This window comes from Canis aureus, chromosome 15 (assembly GCF_053574225.1).
Source record: "Canis aureus isolate CA01 chromosome 15, VMU_Caureus_v.1.0, whole genome shotgun sequence".
Classification (NCBI taxonomy): domain Eukaryota; kingdom Metazoa; phylum Chordata; class Mammalia; order Carnivora; family Canidae; genus Canis; species Canis aureus.
In genome coordinates, this window is record NC_135625.1 from 64,926,448 (window position 1) to 64,944,516 (window position 18,069).

General features: G+C 33.8%; 1 protein-coding gene and 1 long non-coding RNA gene across 4 annotated transcripts in view; one reads left to right on the top strand and one right to left on the bottom strand.

Annotated features, from left to right (window-relative positions):
- Positions 1-10,953, bottom strand: part of LOC144284089 (uncharacterized) — a 30,053-nt gene extending 19,100 nt beyond the window's left edge. Inside the window, exons 1-2 of the long non-coding RNA XR_013352530.1 lie at positions 10,781-10,953; positions 8,434-8,550 (exon numbers count right to left, since the gene is read on the bottom strand). This is a non-coding gene — a long non-coding RNA (uncharacterized LOC144284089). The remainder of the gene's footprint in view (positions 1-8,433; positions 8,551-10,780) is intronic.
- CNTNAP2 (contactin associated protein 2) overlaps positions 1-18,069 on the top strand; it is a 1,978,697-nt gene that overhangs the window by 656,097 nt on the left and 1,304,531 nt on the right. The window lies entirely within an intron of this gene.

Here is an 18,069-nt window from a genome sequence, read left to right on the forward strand (position 1 = left end):
TACATTGCTTGATGTCTTTGTACTTCTGCTTTCTCATCTGTAAAATGTGGATTAAAACAGAACTCTCGTAGAGTTATTGTAAGGACAAATGAATAAATATATTTAATGCACCTAGAATATTTCCAGACGTGTAGTCAATATATAATGAGTACCTAAGATTTTTATTATTTTCTGCAGTGCGAAAAAGTGGAAGAGGAGTGGATTTAGGAACAAAAATCAAGCTTAGAGCTTTCTCAATTTGAGATACTTATAATACCTTTAGGCAAATATGATTGCCTATTAGATTGCAACTGCTAGCTAGGCCACCAAGTGAATTATTGCTCAAAGAGAATAAAATGTCTCTTTTCTCACATGTAAAAACCAATTTAAGTTTCTGTCATATTCAAGATATGCCTCAAAAGTCACCTTGGATACTATTATTATCAAGTTGTGACATCCAAGGTTTATCTTCGGTTCCATCTTAGTTGCTTAGAAGAAGTAGAGAGTTAAAAAATAAATAAATAAATAAATAAATAAATAAATAAATAAATAAATAAGGAAGGTAGAGAGTAGAAAAAACAAGCCTATGTAATAAAGGCATTGGCCAGGAAGTAATACACATCACTCACACTAACATTCCACTGTGGCCTCACCATGGTAAAAGGGTGTGCTTGCATATGTAGGTCTGATTAGCCACTTCCCAACTACAACTTTATATATGATGGAAGGGGCAGGATAAATTTTGGCAGATGGTTGTCTCTGCCTAAGAAGTGTCCAGGTGAAAGAGTTTGCAACTAGTGTGTAGTCTGGACTAGATATATAAATTTGAGCGTCATGAACATGTAGATGGTATTTAAAATTTGGGAACCAATATTTGTAACCAGTGAAAGAGAATAGTGATGAGAAGTGTCTAGTGCCAAACCTTGAGAAACCCATATGTTTCTTGAACTAGGAATTTTCAGTTCTTCGGGAAAGGTAGTTTTAAAAGACAAAGGATGTTTGTGAGTGATCCATCTCTGCAGGTATTTGTTCTGTGGATATCAGTGGAGGAAATTCTGCACTGGAAGACACCAGGGCAGCCGGCAGGGAGCTGTTCTCCAGTTGTGGTGCTGACACAACACCTCCTCTCCTCACAATGAATGGCACTTCCTTGGTTATGCTAGGAGACCTCCGTCATTCTCCCCTAATACACACATCTAGGAAGATATTTCTTTCCGATGGCCCCACATTTTTGTACTTGTGGAAAACATGATATTCCTACTTCCCTTTTCTCCTGTCATTTTACACTCAATATCTCCTCCACAGAAACAGTTTTCTTCACCATAACACATTAAGTTTTGCCTAAGAGCCCTAATTATGCAGCCAACTCTCTAAGACTTCAATCATTCCTCAGTTTTACTCAACCATGTTTCTCTGTGTGGACCCCACCTGAGATGAGTAAGAAATATTGCAAAGAGGGGTAACTAAAGATATAAGTTAAAAACAAAGAAAACAAATGCCTCAGGTACATTTTAATCAATAAATCAGTGAGAAGGAACATAGGATGTCAGGAAAAAAAAAGATGAACATCTATTACCCTAGCTACTCAATAATTAGTGATTTGATTTTGTTTCTCAGATCAGAAAAACTGCAGTAAAGATGAACAAATACAAATGTTGAAGCAGGTGGTAAAAATCTGAGTTCAGAAGGATTCTAAAACTTATGAATTTAGGCAAGATATGAAAAAACTATGATATGAATTAAGTGTTGTTGAGTCTCATAATACGTTAGACATCATATTAAGTGCTTATAATGGTAATGACAATTGACTGCCCAACAAGAATTAACCCCTACATGGTCATTCTAAGGCTTTCTTATGAATCATTTCCCCCCACATGAGTAATGAGATTAAGAAAGAGCATCACTTCTCAGTGATGAGACCTAAATGAATATCTTCTAGATGATGCTTTGGAAAGGTCAATTATCAAATGGCCCAAAGAAAGACAGTTTTCTGGGTATCACAAGCAAGTGTGACACCTGTGTCTGCAGCCACCACTAGTCCTAGAATGAAGTGACCTCTTGGAGAACTGAATGAATCCTGGTTCTCTCACTCTTTTATATTCTCTACTTCTGATGTCCTTGTAATGAAAGATATCTCCTTTTCTTGTTTGAGAATATTAGAGAAAAGTTTCCTTTCTTTTTTTTTTCTCCACACTTTTATTTAAATTCCAGTTAATTGAAACACAGTGTAATATTAGTTTCAGGTGCAGAATTTAGTGATTTATCACTTACATACAACATTCAGTGCTCATCACAAGTGCTCTCCTTAATACTCATCACCTATTTAATCCATTTTTCCACCTCCCCACCAGAAACCATCAGTTCATTCTCTGTAGTTAAGAGCCTGTTTCTTGATTTGCCTCTCTTTTTTCTTACCATAGTTTCATTTGTTTTGTTTCTTAAATTCTACATATAGGTGAAATAATACATTTGTCTTTCTCTGACTTATTTTGCTTAGCATAATACTCTCCAGCTCCATCTATGTCACTGGATTTATTTATTTATCATTTATTATTATTATTTATTAAAACACAATAGGTGAAGGGGCATATAAAATATATGTATAGTTCTTAAATAGCAATATGATGAAAACATACATACCCATTACCAGGTTAAGAACAAAGCATAGAATATACCTGAAGACTTTCCAAGTCACATCACCCCTCCCATCCCAATAGTAACCACTATCCTGAATTCTGTATGTACTATTTCTTTAATGTTTAACTTAGTTGTATTCTATGAAATGGCCTATATTGGATAAAGTTTGCTCTACCTGACATATTCATAGACTTCAACTGTATCTTTCTATCATCTCTGTATATATCCCTATATAATTTATTAACTATATTATTCAGATAAATTTGCCTCTTTCTGAACTTATTAAAAGCTTAATATTAAAGTTTGAAAAAAGGTAAAGAATATTTTTTGGAAATTTTCTTTAGCTCTTTGAAAGTGCAAATAAAGTTGCAAATAAAAAGTAAAGGTAATTAAACTTTTAGAAATGCAATTCAAACATTTTCATGTTGCTAAGATTTAGTTATTAGTTGATGAACCCAGAAGTAATTCTCCTGTCCTCAGAAAATATTGGCAAAATATGGCACTAATACCGGAGAAATCAAGGACTTTGAATATCAGAAATAATAATATCATTGGAGGAAGAGAAGGAAGAATCAGAATGAATGAATATGATTCTGTAATTGGATCATAATTGAAATAACCAGAGATTAACTAGATGGAATGATGGAATACATGGTCTCTTCTGCAAAAATATGCAAAAATATGTAACATGGATAAACTTTTAAAAGAACAAGTAAAAATCAAGAAAATGGACTGTTAAGGACAGATAGAAACAAACCCACAGCTTTAAAATTGTAATTGGCATGGTTACAGTGAACATTTATCAAGTGTCAGGATAAGGGAGCACATGGAAACCTGAAAAAGCTTAGTTTGAACAAATAATGTGCTATACCACACTGAACCATTCTTCATATCCCTAGTGCCCATATAGATATTACTGTTTGATTACTGCAATCTTTCCCACTGAGCCTGGAGGTAACCACAAAAGCTATTTCAACATATATATCCAAGCAACCATTACCTATCACTCAGAATGGGAAATTGAGAAAAGATTTTTTTCCCCATCAACTTCTCAAAGCTCTTCCAAGACAAAAGAATATTCTATCTACAATTTGAGGCAATTGTTACCACATGGACTTGTAAGCATGGTTATCTTCATGGGTACTGACCACCACAAGGCAAGTGTGCTAAATCCTAAAGGCCTGTCACCTCCAACCACTTCTACTTTTTATAGCCAAGATACATTTTCATTTGAACTATGCACATGTATAGAGACTGTTTGCAAAGGTAAATATAAAAAAGCTACAACTGTATGGAAAAAGTTTAAAAATGAAAATTATTATTTATTTGAAACCTCTGATTATTTTCACTGTTGCTTCCAATAAGACTTCATTTGTGATCATGTACTATTTCCTCATACCTTTTATGTAAAGTCTATCTCAAATATGTTCTAGGTATATCCTTAGAAGAGAGGCTTTTTTTTCTCTTATAGCTTTGAAACAGGAAATGCATAGAAGCAATTGCTAGTCAGAATCAGAGTGAATGAAGAAACAACTTGTGGGATAATATGAAGAGCCTGAGGATGTCAAGGTAAACAGTAGGGAGGGCTGGATGGAAACCAACAGAAATGTGCATGTATTGAGGATAAGGACGAAAATATTAGAGTCTATGGGTCTGACCTGGAAGCAGAGATCTAGATGAGGTGTATAGCAGGCAGGTAGAAATTGGATTCTCAAGCTCTGGAGAAAGATGCAGGCTGAAAGTGAAGATACTGAAGCCATAAACTACAAATGATCAGTGAAGAGGAAAAGATTGCATGTGGTCACTCAGTGAGTAAGTAGAAAAGAGAGAGCCAATGATAAAGAGATGCATCAAAATTCAGTTGACAGGCTAGGAAAACATGCCGACAAATAAAACAAAAGAAAAAAAATTAAATGTAGTCAGAAATACTAGGAAAACCAGTTACAGTGGAGGAGGAAAGTCAGCTACCGTAATAATCAGAGATTTGAGATTACCTTTAGAGATGAGTACCTGGCCAGAATTTAAAACAGGATTTTAAATAGAATAGTGCTTGAGGAAGGCACACAAACAGGTATGTGGTGAGAAATATTTAGCAAATATTTCTCAAAATCACTTTTATCATACAGAATATACAATGAACAATGGGCCATAAAGGAGATATGGTCTCTGCCCTCATGGAGATTACAGCTAATCAGAATAAAGATGTGATTATAAAGTATATGTTTAAAAAAATAGTTGTGGATGGTGTGAGGGGGTGGGGAGAACAAGAGAAATAGCTCAGAAGACAGAGGTAGGGGAAAAGACAGGGGTGGTCAGGAAGGCTGCTGCATACCAGGGAGACTGGTTTACTTCTTTCTTTTCTGTTTTATAGGATAAAAAAAAAAATTGAACATGTTTCTAAACTAAGAGGAGAAACTAATGGAAAGAATCTGAGAGTAACAGAGTTCATGAAGTAGAAACAAAGCTATTAACATTTATAGAGATCCTCCCATTTGCCAGGCACTGCACACATACTCTTTGGTTTTAGGCAAGTTCTAGAACAGCCTCTATAGTCCATAAGTACATGAACGAGGTAGAAGCATATTTATCTGAATGATATTTGTTTTCTAGTCATTCCTATGAAGATTGAAGAGATAATGTATAAACATGTATTAAATATACAAATATGTTAATCATCTGCATTAATTTTAAATATATATTTCTAAACTTAAATAAATCACCTAAGTACACTTAGGGTATTTGTTTAAACAAATGAAAGACATATCTTGAAACAAAAATAATTCCTTACTATTATCATGATATTGTTGATCACGTCTGCTAACACATATATACCAGGGCCTCAAGAATAGTATTAGCCCAGAACAATAAAAACCTTTGAATGACAAGAAGGTGAATAACCATGATGCATATGGGCATGCTTTTGCATCTCTTCTTATTGACCAGCAGCTCTCACACGGACTATTGATACAACACTTATAAATTGGAAAATCGTCAACACTCATAAATGGGAAAATCGTGGATTGAACTTGTTTCTCTCTTTGCATGTTTTTATATGAACATTTATTTTCACATTTTCCTTAATATTTCATTTTCTTAAATGTATATTAAAATTCAAAAGTTTAATAATTATCGTGAGCTGCTTTCTTAAGTGAACAATTTTTTGAAATTGCTTTATTTGATAAAATTGACACAAAACCTTGGGTAAGGAACAAAGTACTATACAAATGCACTAACACCACTGTTATTAGTATTATTTTAATTACGTCTAAATTGCTGACACCTGGAAATTGTCAGTCTATCTCTAAGCTTTAGGTGACTAAATGAAAATCATCTTCTAATTTAAAAACTATAATCTGAAGAATATCAACATTCAGTGAGACTATTTTAAAACATGAACTCTAGCTCATATTCTGTGGGCCTGATATTTCTTCTTTATCAAGATTATCAGGGTTATGTTACACTGCTTCACTTGCCTACATGAAATGGCTAAAGAATGAAATTACATCTGATCAAACAAAGAACAAATACTTTTACATGATTTACTGGATTTTGGAACTTTGGTGCCTCAGGAATATTTAAAAGATAAATGTATTTAGCAATCTGAATATAGATGCATGCGGATAATATGTTTGAGACTTTGGCAAATCAATTAACCTCTGGGCATTCAATTTTGAATAAAGGAGTTATTATTTGTTGGCAATTGTGTAACCATTCTAATTAAAAGGAACTTGCCAACCCTTTTAATTATCTGTCCTTTGAAGCATCCTCTTGTGGATAAAGGCTAACATGCCCTTTTAATCAGCTAATATATTGGGGAAAATAAAGGTAAATAATTGATCTGGTGCAAAGTCCGTAGTAGTGATTAGACTTTAGAAGCCAGAACTTCCCCCATTATCACCAATTCTTTAGATGACTTGTTCATATTAAAGCCATTTATTCTATTTTAGGTAATTTTGTATTTTAAGAATTAAGGAATTACGTGTTTGAAATAGTGAATGAATTATTTAATTAAATCTTATGCTACATTTCAAATATAATGTTCAGATTTCATAACATTAAAAAGAACAAGTTAGGGATCCCTGGGTGGCACAGCGGTTTAGCACCTGCCTCTGGCCCAGGGCGCGATCCTGGAGACCCAGGATCAAATCCTACATCGGGCTCCGGGTGCATGGAGCCTGCTTCTCCCTCTGCCTGTGTCTCTGCCTCTCTCTCTCTCTCTCTCTCTGTGACTATCATAAATAAATAAATAAAAATTAAAAAAAAAAAGAACAAGTTACATTTGGACCTTTCCTACTGAAAATGAATGTAAAAAATTGTGTATTTTGGCAACTTCTGTATCCTAGTGTTTTATCCCTTGAAGAAACAGTAATGGATCACTTATTGATAATAACAGTACCTCAAATCCCCCATGATATGCGGGAATCTCTTCCAAAATTAACACTCAATGCAACACATTCCTTATGAACAAGAACTAAGATTTATTCATAATATTCATATTTTTACCATGAGAGAAAGACATGATGTTGGTTGGCTGTCCATCAAAGACTTTATAGAGAATCATCAAAGGTTAAAGCTGATGCTATTAATCAGATGATATTCTCATTTTCTTCTGAAGATTTTGTTAAGCCTCACTTGGCCAGATTCAAAAATCTATGAAACATAAGCACGCACTCTCACATTCTTTCACTTGAGTACAGCCGTGTACACAAACATGGCCCTATCCACATGTCTCTCCATGGGTCAGTGCTGTAATAAAGACTCTGGGGAATAGTGTGGTCATTCCAGATCCTCCAGTTATTAGACTGTCTCAAACAGACTCAAAAAAAAAACCAGTATTATATCATTCTTGTGCTCAAGTAAGCTTTAGTGCGTGCAGAGTTTCACTCAGTTGCTATTGTAGTAAATGTATATGGTCTCATACAGTTGGCCCTAAATGTGGAAATAATCCATGAACTTATTAATTGGAGTCCTGCTTAATGTATATTTTGTAAAAAAATATTTGATCACATGAAAAATCTTTTTTTTATATTAGTAGTTATGTGAAAGTGTGAAGCGAACAGTCAACCTGTATTTTAAAGAAAAACAATGACTAAAAACTTCTCGCATTCAAATCTTTAAACTTATCTTTTAAGCAGAAAGTACTTATGGCTCTACTGAATGGTGATTTGTTTTTGCTCAAACAGAGGTATAAATAACACAAGAAAATAAAGTGAAAGGAGTTTCATTAAAGTGTAGATAATTACTTGCTTACAATCTTTATTTGCCACTACATAATCATACTACTAAAACCTTTATTTAATATTTATCAACAGATGACAATTATTCGAGATAAGAAGTATGTCTTTCATATGACTCTATGCTTTAATTGAAATATTAGTCAAATGTCCACAAGGTATTTCTACAGTTAACTTGTAAAATGAGAATAGCTTCAATTCAAAAATACTAATTAAATACAGAATGTGATTCAATAAAAGTCACTGATGGCTAATAAAGGGAAGAATTATCAGACTTGAATGAAAATATATAATACATATAATCCTAATGAGAGAATATGTTATTTGCTTTCCTCCCCTGTTACTAGACATTCACTAACCAAATGTTTAACCTTGGGAAGAAACAAAGTTTTCCTGAGCACATACCATTTCCCAAATACTGAGCTAGGCAATTTAGGTTTTCTAAAGACAGTTTGAAGATAAAACACTCACTAGCATTTCCTTGCAGACTAATTAAGGAGAAAGGAGTTAGTTAACTATTAAAGAAGGGAAACACTAATTCAAGAAACAAGACTCACCTTAAACAAAATGTCCAAAAGCTTACCTATGTTTATCAAAGGCTTGGCCTTTCAATGCTTTTTTTCCTTCCTCCTTTTCTGCCTTACTTCTGATTGATTTGACATTGTTGAAGTTACAGTGTTTTGTTATTCCATTTTTTGTTCTAGAATGTAAATAACAATTTTGGTAGTTACTATTATATTTTAAAGTATATCTTTCTTGATATATAATGTCATTCAATGTCTTTACACTCTTCTTTAATATAGTAAGGGTCTTAGAATATTTATGAAAGCCAGACAAAAATTACAAGAAAAGAAAATTACATATCAGTATTTGTAAGACACAAAAATAATTAGAAAATTAAATCTAACAATATTTAAACAGATAATGCATTATGACTAGGTGAAGTTTATCCTTAAGAAAACAAGATGGGTTCAACATTAAAAAATCAACCAGTGCAGATCACCACATGTAATTATCTCAATAGATGTAAAAAAAAATAAATAAATAAAAAACAAAACACATTTGACTAAATCCAACATCCAATGACAATAAAACAACTTAACAGAAATAGAAGGGAAGCTTTTGACTTTTGGCTCAGAGGAGGAGAAGGTGCAACTGTCTTTGGTTGTCCTGAATCCAGGTTCATCCAACACCAGCCACCTCCACCATGTGGCCTAAGTTCGACCAGAAAGAAATCAAAGTTGTGTATCCAAGTAGCACTAGTTGGTGCTACATCTGCTCTGGCTCCAAAGATCAGCCCGTGGGGTCTATCTCCAAAAAAAAGTCAATAATGACATGGCCAAGGTAACTGGTGGTTGGAAAGGTCTGAGAATTATAGTGAAGCTGACCATTCAGAACAGACATGTACAGATTGAAGTGGTACCTTCTGCCTCTGTCCTGTTACCAAAAACCTCAAGGGATGGCCAAGAGACAGAAAGAAGGAGGAAAACATTAAGCACATGGAATCATCACTTTTGATGAAATTGTCAACATTGCCCAATGCTAAAGATCTAATCTTTAGTTAAAGATCATTAAAGACCATTGAAGAGATCCTGGGGACTACCCAATCTGTGTTGATGGCCGCACCTCTCATATCACTGTACTTGACCTTGGTAATGGTGCAGTGGAATGCCCAGTTAGTTAAGAATTACAAAGGAAATTATTTCAATAAAGGATCGTTAACAACTAAAGGAGGAGGAGGAAGAGAAGGAATAGGGAGGGGGAGGGGGAGGAAAAGAAAGCTATATCAAAATCAAAATGATAATGGACATCTATGAAAACCTATGGCTAATGCAATATTTAATGTTAAGAGACAGAATGTTTTCCCAATGATTTGCAAACAAGGATATGTTGTCACACTTTTATTCAATGTTGTGCTGAAGATCTTAGTCAATCAATAATAAGAATAAAAAGAAGCATAAAGACTGGGAAAGAAGAATTAGATTTGCCTGTATTTACAAATGATGTGATTATTCATTTGGAAATTTCTAATCAATCTTTAAAAACATTAGTCTAAGTAATGAGTGAATTTAGCAAGGTAACAGGATGCAAACAAGATTAATACAAAAAAATCAATTCCACATGCTAGTATCAAACATTTGAAAAATGTAATTATAAGAGAAATAGCATTTAAAATAACATCAAAAGGCTTAAAATACTAACTTTTTGATATAATCAAAATCATGCTTACCTTATACACATAAAATTACAAAATATTTCTGTATGAAATAAAAATACAACTAACTGGGGAAATATGTTTGTTGATTGGAAGACACACTTGTTAATTTGTTCATTCTCTGCAAATTGATCTGTAGATACAATATATTCTCGGTCATATTTCTAGTAGGATTTTTGGAGTTTTTAAAAATAAATTTACAAGATGATTTAAAATTTACTTGAAACTACTAAAGGCCAACAATATACAAAACTATTTGGGAAAAAAAGGATTTATAAGAATCTCAAAAAATGCTATAATGCTATAGTAATACAGATAGTGTAGTATAGCTGTAAAAATAAATACATAGGCGGAGAATAAAAAGCTGCCTGTCTATAAATAGGCCATACATATGTGAATAATTGATTTTTAACAAAGCTACCAACATAATTCAAAGGGGAGAATAGTCGTCTCTAGTCGTCTCAGCAGTGTTGGACTGATGATATCCATATGGAGAAAATGCACATTGACCCTTGCCTCACACTCTATCCAAAAATAAATTAAAATTGGATCATGCACCTAAATGTAGGAGCTACTGTTTTTAAACTTCTAGAAGAATACATAAAATATTCACAATCTTGGAATTGTCAACAATGTATTAGAACACAAAAAGTAGTAGCAATAGAAAAAACAACTAATAGATAATAATACATAAATATTGAAAGTGTCAGGGCACCTGGGTGGTACAGTGTGTTAAGCATCTGCCTTTGGTTTAGGTTGTGAGCCTAGGGTCCTGGGATGGAGCCCCACGTCAGTCTCCCTGCTCAGCAGGGAGTCTGCTTCTCCTTCTCCTTCTGCTGTCCTGCTGCTTGTGTTCTCTAGCTCTCTGTCTCTGTCAAATATACAAGTAAATAACAATTTTAAAAACATATTTGAAGTCTCTGTTCTTCACATGCCACATTAGCAAAATGAAAAAACAAACCACAAACTGAGAAAGCATTCTGACAAAACATGAATCTAGTCAAAGCCTTGGATCCAGATGAATAATACTCTGTTTTCTCTAAAAAAAAAAAAAAAAAAAAAAAAAAATCCTTGCATAATTAATACTACCTTGGTGTTGGTTTTTCAGAGGACTCAAAATGACTTAATATTCTCCTTGTATTTCTTATCATATATATCATTCGGAGAAAATTCACCAATTTCTATTATCATTCTGAAGTGCTGTCCTAACATAATAAGTCCTTTTACCTACTGAATTTAGTGCTACTTTTCATAGAATTTTCATGTTTTCCCTGATAGTTTCCCATCTATTTATTTTACTTTCTTAGTGATAAAAAATTGGTGTGGCTTTAGGCTAGTGTCCCTAAAATATATGTACAGATTCAAGGAAAGTCTGAGATGAAAGTAAAATTTTCCATTGGAAATGAAGATTCCAAATCTTAAATTTTAGGTAGCTCTGTATGTGCCTCTGTAATTAAATAATATCTTCCACTGTTTTCCAAAATAATTTCCTTTTAATTTCTTTTTTTATGTTTCAGGGTATAGTTAGAGTTGAAGATTTAATGTTTGAGAGATTATGAAGGAAAATATTCTTAGTTTAAGTCCTGCCCATAACAAAGTAAATACTCACTTATTATTGATTGACACTAATTAGGTTGTGCCAAATAAGAAAACAATTAGCAAGTAGTATTATCATTGCCACAAATTTTTCAAAGTTAAAAATAAAATATAAAATAAAATGTACTACTATATAGTTTATTTATGATAACTTTACATAAAATTGGGCCTGCATTTGGCATTTGGCTGAAGGAGTAACAAAAGTTGAAATCTTGAGTGCTTGTCTATGTGGCTATGAAATAGTTCATTTATGCCTTCATACTAATTTAACTTTTGGAAATATAATTTATAAAAATGCTTATACTCAAAGATGTTTTCATAAATGTTCATAGGCATTATTTATCATAGAGCAGAGGTAGAAACTATTATCCATCAGTAAGTTTGTGAAATAAATTACAGTATACTCATATGGTAGAAAATAATGAAGCCAAGAGAGTTGTGTATGTACTGCAATAGACACATAACCCTGAATATAGGCTTACATATGAAAAGAAAGCAGCACTCATATGACACTGTATGTTAACTATACTGGAATAAAAATAAAAATAAATGAATGTAAAGTGGGGAAAAAAGTTGCTATATCATATGTGTTATATGATATGATTCTGTTAATATAAATTATTTTATAATAGATGCATATAAAAATCTGGGAAGATATATGGAAAACTCTTAATCATTAAGGAAATGGTTTTCAGCAGGACATTGATTTTTAATATTAATACATTTATATTTTCAAATCATTTTTTAAGATTTTGTTTATTTGTTCATGAGAGACACAGACAGAGAGGGAGAGACACAGGCAGAGAGAGAAGCAGGGTCCTCACTGGGAGCCCAACGTGGGGCTCACGACCCAGGGATCATAACCCGAGCCAAAAACACACGCTCAACCACTGAGCCACCCAGGAATCCCTATATTTTCAAATCTTTAAAATAAGCTTATTTTATAGTCACTTTTTAATCCCCCTGTGGAAAACAGAAGCTGATTATTCCTTATTCAACCTAACTTAAAGGTACATACATACACTAAATGTTCTGCAATAATCACTATTTTAAGTCTCTAGGTATATTTTTCTTAGAGTATAAAAAGCACCAGTATTTTTGACATGTGTCAATTAAAGGAGTCATGATTAATAATGGATACAATAAAAGTTTTATTATAAAACAAGCATATTAATTTTTTTGTTATTCTAATGCTGTCAACAATTATAACCTTTATTAAATACTTAAATAAAATATGAGCCTCTATGCTCATGGTAGGTAGTTAAATATTTAGAATCAGAAGAATGCCAACATAGCTGTATTATGTATTCAGGAAGTGGGGGAGGGAAAACTAAGAAAATCATAATTTTCAGATTGTCAGGTTATACACATGTTGTAAATATGCATGAGTAGATAGATTCATTCATTTTAAAGACTTATATGTGAAATGGCTTCTAAAATTTCCTATTAGGACACATTTATTAACATGGCATTTCAGGAGCAATTTTATGATGAGTTAAGCACCTTTTGAATGAAAATATTAAGAATATATAAATACATTTTTTTTTTTTTTTTTTTTAGAGAGAGAGAGAGATCAAGAGTTGGCGGGGGTGGTTAAGGGCAAAGGGAGAGAGAATCTTAAGCAGGCTCTGAGCTCAGCATGAAGCCAGACATGGGACTCGATCACATGACTGTGAGCTCATGATTTTTAAGCCAAATTCAAGAGTCAGATGCTTAACCAACTGAGCCACCTCAGCACCCTAAAAATATTAGAAATATTTAATAAGGATTCCTAGGATCATTTAATTCTTACTAATTCTGTTTATTCGTGCCACTTCCCAAATAGCTACTTTAGCTCAGTCATCAAATAGGGGCCAATCTGAATAGTTACAGATAAGAAAAGTTAGTAACTTGGGCACAAATAAGTTGCTGTTTTGAGAGGAGAGTTGAAGAACATTGTCTGAGAAGTATTTTCTTATTTGAAGCCTTTTTTCTAGATTGTCTGTTTTCATGACACTTTAACCTTTGATATTCCTATTCCTACTATGATATTTGCAAGAGAGTAATAACTTTTCAATAAAATAACAACATGGGCATTATTTTGTTACAATTACCAATATTTACAATTTAATTGAAAATTATCCTAAGTCATTGAGAGTAATCTGTTTGTTGTGAAGAAACTGGAAAAAATGTAGGATATTTTACTTCTAATATGTTCAGTATAAATAAGCTTAAACAAGTAAAACAGGACTGTAAGTCTTTTGCTTTGCAAACTGATACATCACATTTGCTGTTCCCCAAAGAATTTCCTTCCTAATTATGTTTTGTTCTAGATAACATTAAAGATCATTGGCATTCCCATAATACACTACAGGGTATCTGCGTGAAAATTGCCTGGAAGCAATGTTGGCTGATGGGAGAATGCTAGCTTATATTAAAATAACTGTTAAGGATCTATCAATAGAAAAAAAGAGAGAGAGAGAGTTAATTACATTAGTACTTATCTCTCTTCTCTTTTGGACAGGTTAAATTAGTGGATTCATTTTTATAAATTGAATTCTTCATTGGAAGATATGTCATCCATCTGTATGAAACAGATATTGCAAGGAAAGAGGATAATCATATATACACCCTCCCCCAAAAATAAACTTTTAAAGATAACTAGAATTTAAATAAAAACTTGATACAAAACATATGTGTTTTTAAATATCATTATTTTTCTTGTGGCAAAGAAAAGTTTAAAACATTGAAAATATGTGACAGAAATGGGGCTTTGCCTGGACTTTCACATAAATCCGCCTTGCACTTTATGTTTAACCATTTTGTGTTCTTGTTTTAAAAAAGAGATCCTAGAGGGCAGTAGGTTCTGTGCAACTTCATTATTAGTACAACAGCCACAGCACATTACTGGCTTGATAAGAAACCCAATAACTGACAGTGCCTGTGTAGGGCTTTGAACTGACACTTATAATTAAGTTTTAATTAGCTCTCAAAAATACTGAGAGCTTATTTAAGACCTCCAAATTGAATACTGCACGCTTAGTTGGGAGACCTGAATGCATCCCAAACATATCAAAATAACTGTCAAATATATTGTATGCGCCTTCCAAGATAATAGCTAGAAGGCTTAACATCTATCTTAAAAAAAAATGGTGTATATAAAACGTTCATGGAAGTTCTTTCATACATTTAAGTGAATGGTTTTAAGAGTACTATCTTTATTATTTTAGTAAATATGATTGCAAACATGGTTCTGTGCCTCTATTTAATTAAGGAGTATTGTCAGGAGAAAAACACACTTTAACCAAAGTTTGAGTTATCTTAATTTCAAATGGGAATAGTCTTTATTCATAGCAATTCCAACAGAATGCTTACATTTTACTAATAAATATGAATTGCCTTTTTTCCCAATATTCTGACCCATGAGAAATTGTGCCAGACCCCCCCCCCATTCCTAATTCTTGGGTACCTCGCAGATTACAAATATTTAAGTAATTGTTGTTTCGAACTCCCAGCACTGGAGAAATCTCGATGTCTTTTCAATGCAGCAGATGTATTTAGACCATGACTTTCTTACGTGACTGTCTATCCATGCTGTGCATCATATGGTTTAAATTCATTACTGGAAATAACCCTTCCCACTCCTGCCCACTCCTCCCTATGCATACAGAATAAGAATTTTAAGCAGGGGACACATTTTGTCACAGAGAACAAAAGAACTAAAATGGAAAAATAGTATCTGTGTTATTGGTTCTGTTATTTTCATTTCTTCTGAAATCATCTATTTTCACTAGCCTGATCTGGCTCATATTTTAGTTATTTCAAAGGATGTACTGTGTTTCCTGTTGCCTTTACAGATATTTGTTGAATGACTATACTAATTAGCTACCCGCTGTGTATTGAGTACTTTGTGAGGCTTAGCAGTTAAATGTGAGGCCCCAAAGGTAGATATAGTTCAGAGGCTGTGCAGTGACCCTCTTGGGGTTGGAGGTGGGGTCCCAGAGGATCTAAATTATGAGCAAGGGACTGGGGGGTAGGTTGTGTGTGAAGAATTGTAAGCTCAGAGAATATCAGGTAGAGCTTGTGTGGGGAACTACAAAAGGTATCCTAATTTCTGTATGATAGCATATGCCTAGGTGAGAGCAGAGGCCCAAGGTAATGAGGTCATAATTGGAGGGGAAAGTGATTATTATTTCAGGGGGCCTAGGTCATGTCCTGTTCATACATGTTTATCTTCAAATGCTGGTATACTAATGACTTCTCTTCAACTTCATATTTCTAAGAGGCCACACAAGTAGAATCTTTTCTTTTGTCATGACTTTAAAAATATTAGTTACAAATATTTTTTTTTCCAGAACATGGCTTATGCTATGTGTTTAATAAGTCAGGATTTGGAGGGGACACCAACTTAAGTCAGGGGTTTCTCTCTCTCTCTCTCTCTCTCTCCCTCCCTCTCCCTCTCCCTCTCTCCCTCTCTCCCTCTCTCCCTCTCTCCCCACCCCCCCCTTTTTAAAGAATTACACACATTTCAGGACAACTAAACCAGAAAGAAATAGATTTCATAATAAAGGGTCAATTCAATGCACCCAAATGAGAATCACTTTTCAGTTTGGGGGAGAAATGACATTGCAGGATGGACATACCAAGTTTGAAGTTGAAATCTAAAGCCAGTAATTAGAAATGTGTATACAAGATACTGAAAGTAACATGTCTGAGGGAGAAATCCATCAAAGTGAATTCACGTATTGTAGAAAAGAATGTGGCATAATTAAGTGAAAAAGAGTGCCCATTAGGACTTTGTCTAGAAAAATAAAACAAGCAATTTATAACAGAATTTTGTTTGTAATCTCAGCTATAGACTAATTTTTCAAATTAAGTGGTCTTCCAAATATTGAGATGATTCTTGCAATAAAATCAATAACATAATGTCTCATTCAATTTTTACAAAAAAAGAGCAGTATCAGTTGTTTCAATGAACTCTTTGATCATTTGATATTCAAATAATTTAATTTTGAAATGCTGATTATGTTATCATTCTTGTCGATTTCTCCTCATTAGAATTAATATAACCTGTGTGTGTCTGTGTGTGATTTGAATTGTCCTGTGTCTACCATCAATGTTAGAAAGGCCACCATCTATGGAAAAAATGTGCAGTTTCATTTTATAGGCAATTTACATTTTTTTCAGTAACCTCCACACCCAGTATGGACCCCAACGTGGGGCTTGAACTCACAATCCTGAGATCAAAACCTGATCTGAGATCAAGAGTCAGAAACTGACTGAATCACCCAGGTGTCCCTAATTTACATTTTATCTGCACTATAATCAGTGAGTAACTGACTAATTGATATGAAATGCAGAGGTAGACTTTAGTGCAGAAAAGCAAAAATGAATGGAGACTGAGTTTATAAGTAATAATCATGAGCAGTTGAATTTTGTTCTCTTCCCAAACAGCGCTGAGGGGATTCAGATGAGAATTCTTCTATAAAACACTAACCAGGTTATGTCGTCGGGACTTACCAACAAAATCTGAGGCTTCCCCTCAGCCTGGTTGACCTGTAGACAGTTTTCTTCCCGACTCTAGGCACTGGCTACTTTCTCTTGGAACATTTACTTTAGAAAACTTATAATTGTAAATTCTTACTGTGCCCGTCTGAGATGTAAGTCTTATAAAACTGGCAAGAGACCAGTTTTGCAACCAAAGACTGTCATCTCTTTGAACTATAAGCATCAGGGATGATAGAGCCGCTGTTTCCCAGTCTTGGTTTGGAGCCTAGGTGCCTAATTCTGATGAGCCCCTTAATTCAAGGGTGTGCAGCTATCACCAGTTATGAAGACAGGAGAAAGTTTACTTATGAGGGAAATGAAGTCAATTAGTGAACACAAGTGGCCTATGATCGATGTCCATCACCCTGGGTTTTAAAAATATTCCAATCCTTGTTGGATGGTGGAGCTCATATTGAGTTTTAGCCTCTCTTCAGGGTCACAATAATCTTCTTTGCCTGTTTACCTTTGCCCAGTGCAATTTTTGCTTTGACAAAACCCATAAGAAACCACAATCAGATGAGCTGGGGTTTCAAGAACTTAGATCTATTTGACATGAAGAGAAGTTGTGAGGTTTTGGGCCACTCCATCTTTGCATCTCTGAATCTCTCCCAGGCCCAGTAGCACCACAGACCCTACTGGTTATGTTCTTACTGTGGTTTAAATATTGCTGATAAACCCCAGAGGACATGATCTTCACCCTTCTTCTGTACATTAAGTTGGATTTCATAAGTCATTTTTTGTTACTCTGTTCCTGTCTTTTTCTTTTACAACAACTCCTTAGTAAAGAAAACCTATTTTTCACATTATTGTGATTATAGTTTCAGTTTTGAAAAGTGTGCAATTGAGATTACATAAAACAAAGGAACTAAAACTATATCATAA